The sequence below is a fragment of the Triticum aestivum genome, unplaced genomic scaffold (assembly GCF_018294505.1).
Source record: "Triticum aestivum cultivar Chinese Spring unplaced genomic scaffold, IWGSC CS RefSeq v2.1 scaffold40085, whole genome shotgun sequence".
Taxonomy (NCBI): domain Eukaryota; kingdom Viridiplantae; phylum Streptophyta; class Magnoliopsida; order Poales; family Poaceae; genus Triticum; species Triticum aestivum.
In genome coordinates this window covers 1-2,960 of record NW_025229770.1, presented here as the reverse complement: position 1 = coordinate 2,960, position 2,960 = coordinate 1, and the positions used below count along the sequence as shown (strand labels likewise).

Genomic DNA, 2,960 nt, shown 5'->3' with positions numbered 1-2,960 from the left:
GTGCTGGTATGATCGCATCCGACATGTTACCCTGGTCTTCGTCCCTTATCCTTGCCCCTCCCAGCTCCACTACAAAGACGATTGTACATTGCTTTGGCCGCTCCCTCTCAACTACGGAGACGAGTTTAACGCGGTTTCCACCCCTCCCTCTCAACCGCACCAGTGCACGCTTGCCGCGCCACAACGCCGACGCTGGACCCGTGAATCGTGAGCACCCAGCTATGACTTACCGCACTTGTGCAAAATAATAAAACACGGTAAATATATTACTTACACGTGCGTTTTGTTTTGCAAGCGGCGCGAAAAAAATTAAAAAGGGAATGCAACACGAGGACTTCCCAGGAGGTCACCCATCCTAGTACTACTCTCGCCCAAGCACGCTTAACTTAGGAGTTCTGATGGGATCCGGTGCTTTAGTGCTGGTATGATCGCATCCAACATGTTACCCCGGTCTTCGTCCCTTATCCTTGCCCCTCCCAGCTCCACTACAAAGACGATTGTACATTGCTTTGGCCGCTCCCTCTCAACTACGGAGACGAGTTTAACGCGGTTTCCACCCCTCCCTCTCAACCGCACCAGTGCACGCTTGCCGCGCCACAACGCCGACGCTGGACCCGTGAATCGTGAGCACCCAGCTATGACTTACCGTACTCGTGCAAAATAATAAAACACGGTAAATATATTACTTACACGTGCGTTTTGTTTTGCAAGCGGCGCGAAAAAAATTAAAAAGGGAATGCAACACGAGGACTTCCCAGGAGGTCACCCATCCTAGTACTACTCTCGCCCAAGCACGCTTAAATTCGGAGTTCTGATGGGATCCAGTGCTTTAGTGCTGGTATGATCGCATCCGACATGTTACCCCGGTCTTCGTCCCTTATCCTTGCCCCTCCCAGCTCCACTACAAAGACGATTGTACATTGCTTTGGCCGCTCCCTCTCAACTACGGAGACGAGTTTAACGCGGTTTCCACCCCTCCCTCTCAACCGCACCAGTGCACGCTTGCCGCGCCACAACGCCGACGCTGGACCCGTGAATCGTGAGCACCCAGCTATGACTTACCGCACTCGTGCAAAATAATAAAACACGATAAATATATTACTTACACGTGCGTTTTGCTTTGCAAGCGGCGCGAAAAAAATTAAAAAGGGAATGCAACACGAGGACTTCCAGGAGGTCACCCATTCTAGTACTACTCTCGCCCAAGCACGCTTAACTTCGGAGTTCTGATGGGATCCGGTGCTTTAGTGCTGGTATGATCGCATCTGACACACGAGGACTTCCCAGGAGGTCACCCATCCTAGTACTACTCTCGCCCAAGCACGCTTAACTTCGGAGTTCTGATGGGATCCGGTGCTTTAGTGCTGGTATGATCGCATCCGACATGTTACCCCGGTCTTCGTCCCTTATCCTTGCCCCTCCCAGCTCCACTACAAAGACGATTGTACATTGCTTTGGCCGCTCCCTCTCAACTACGGAGACGAGTTTAACGCGGTTTCCACCCCTCCCTCTCAACCGCACCAGTGCACGCTTGCCGCGCCACAACGCCGACGCTGGACCCGGGAATCGTGAGCACCCAGCTATGACTTACCGCACTCGTGCAAAATAATAAAACACGGTAAATATATTACTTACACGTGCGTTTTGTTTTGCAAGCGGCGCGAAAAAAATTAAAAAGGGAATGCAACACGAGGACTTCCCAGGAGGTCACCCATCCTAGTACTACTCTCGCCCAAGCACGCCTAACTTCGGAGTTTTGATGGGATCCGGTGCTTTAGTGCTGGTATGATCACATCCGACATGTTACCCCGGTCTTCGTCCCTTATCCTTGCCCCTCCCAGCTCCACTACAAAGACGATTGTACATTGCTTTGGCCGCTCCCTCTCAACTACGGAGACGAGTTTAACGCGGTTTCCACCCCTCCCTCTCAACCGCACCAGTGCACGCTTGCCGCGCCACAACGCCGACGCTGGACCCGTGAATCGTGAGCACCCAGCTATGACTTACCGCACTCGTGCAAAATAATAAAACACGGTAAATATATTACTTACACGTGCGTTTTGTTTTGCAAGCGGCGCGAAAAATATTAAAAAGGGAATGCAACACGAGGACTTCCCAGGAGGTCACCCATCCTAGTACTACTCTCGCCCAAGCACGCTTAACTTCGGAGTTCTGATGGGATCCGGTGCTTTAGTGCTGGTATGATCGCATTCGACATGTTACCCCGGTCTTCGTCCCTTATCCTTGCCACTCCCAGCTCCACTACGAAGACGATTGTACGTTGCTTTGGCCGCTCCCTCTCAACTACGGAGACGAGTTTAACGCGGTTTCCACCCCTCCCTCTCAACCGCACCAGTGCACGCTTGCCGCGCCACAACGCCGACGCTGGACCCGTGAATCGTGAGCACCCAGCTATGACTTACCGCACTCGTGCAAAATAATAAAACACGGTAAATATATTACTTACACGTGCGTTTTGTTTTGCAAGCGGCGCGAAAAAAATTAAAAAGGGAATGTAACACGAGGACTACCCAGGAGGTCACCCATCCTAGTACTACTCTCGCCCAAGCACGCTTAACTTCGGAGTTCTGATGGGATCCGGTGCTTTAGTGCTGGTATGATCGCATCCGACATGTTATCCCGGTCTTTGTCCCTTATCCTTGCCCCTCCCAGCTCCACTACAAAGACGATTGTACATTGCTTTGGCCGCTCCCTCTCAACTACGGAGACGAGTTTAACGCGGTTTCCACCCCTCCCTCTCAACCGCACCAGTGCACGCTTGCCGCGCCACAACGCCGACGCTGGACCCGTGAATCGTGAGCACCCAGCTATGACTTACCGCACTCGTGCAAAATAATAAAACACGGTAAATATATTACTTACACGTGCGTTTTGTTTTGCAAGCGGCGCGAAAAAAATTAAAAAGGGAATGCAACACGAGGACTTCCCAAGAGGTCACC

At 51.8% G+C, this 2,960-nt stretch overlaps 6 non-coding genes and 1 pseudogene across 6 annotated transcripts; all 7 read right to left on the bottom strand.

Annotated features, from left to right (window-relative positions):
- Positions 1 to 317: 317 nt before the first annotated feature.
- On the bottom strand, positions 318 to 436 carry LOC123175178 (5S ribosomal RNA). Its single transcript, XR_006487676.1, has one exon. It is a non-coding gene; the product is annotated as a 5S ribosomal RNA (ribosomal RNA).
- A 297-nt stretch (positions 437 to 733) lies between these two features.
- On the bottom strand, positions 734 to 852 carry LOC123175179 (5S ribosomal RNA). The gene has a single exon (XR_006487677.1). It is a non-coding gene; the product is annotated as a 5S ribosomal RNA (ribosomal RNA).
- Positions 853 to 1,149: 297 nt separating this feature from the next.
- LOC123175181 (5S ribosomal RNA) lies at positions 1,150 to 1,267 on the bottom strand. The gene has a single exon (XR_006487679.1). It is a non-coding gene; the product is annotated as a 5S ribosomal RNA (ribosomal RNA).
- Positions 1,268 to 1,270: 3 nt separating this feature from the next.
- On the bottom strand, positions 1,271 to 1,374 carry LOC123175183 (uncharacterized; annotated as a pseudogene).
- Positions 1,375 to 1,678: 304 nt separating this feature from the next.
- LOC123175182 (5S ribosomal RNA) lies at positions 1,679 to 1,797 on the bottom strand. The gene has a single exon (XR_006487680.1). It is a non-coding gene; the product is annotated as a 5S ribosomal RNA (ribosomal RNA).
- Positions 1,798 to 2,094: 297 nt separating this feature from the next.
- LOC123175175 (5S ribosomal RNA) lies at positions 2,095 to 2,213 on the bottom strand. The gene has a single exon (XR_006487674.1). It is a non-coding gene; the product is annotated as a 5S ribosomal RNA (ribosomal RNA).
- A 297-nt stretch (positions 2,214 to 2,510) lies between these two features.
- On the bottom strand, positions 2,511 to 2,629 carry LOC123175180 (5S ribosomal RNA). Its single transcript, XR_006487678.1, has one exon. It is a non-coding gene; the product is annotated as a 5S ribosomal RNA (ribosomal RNA).
- Between the last annotated feature and the right edge of the window lie 331 nt (positions 2,630 to 2,960).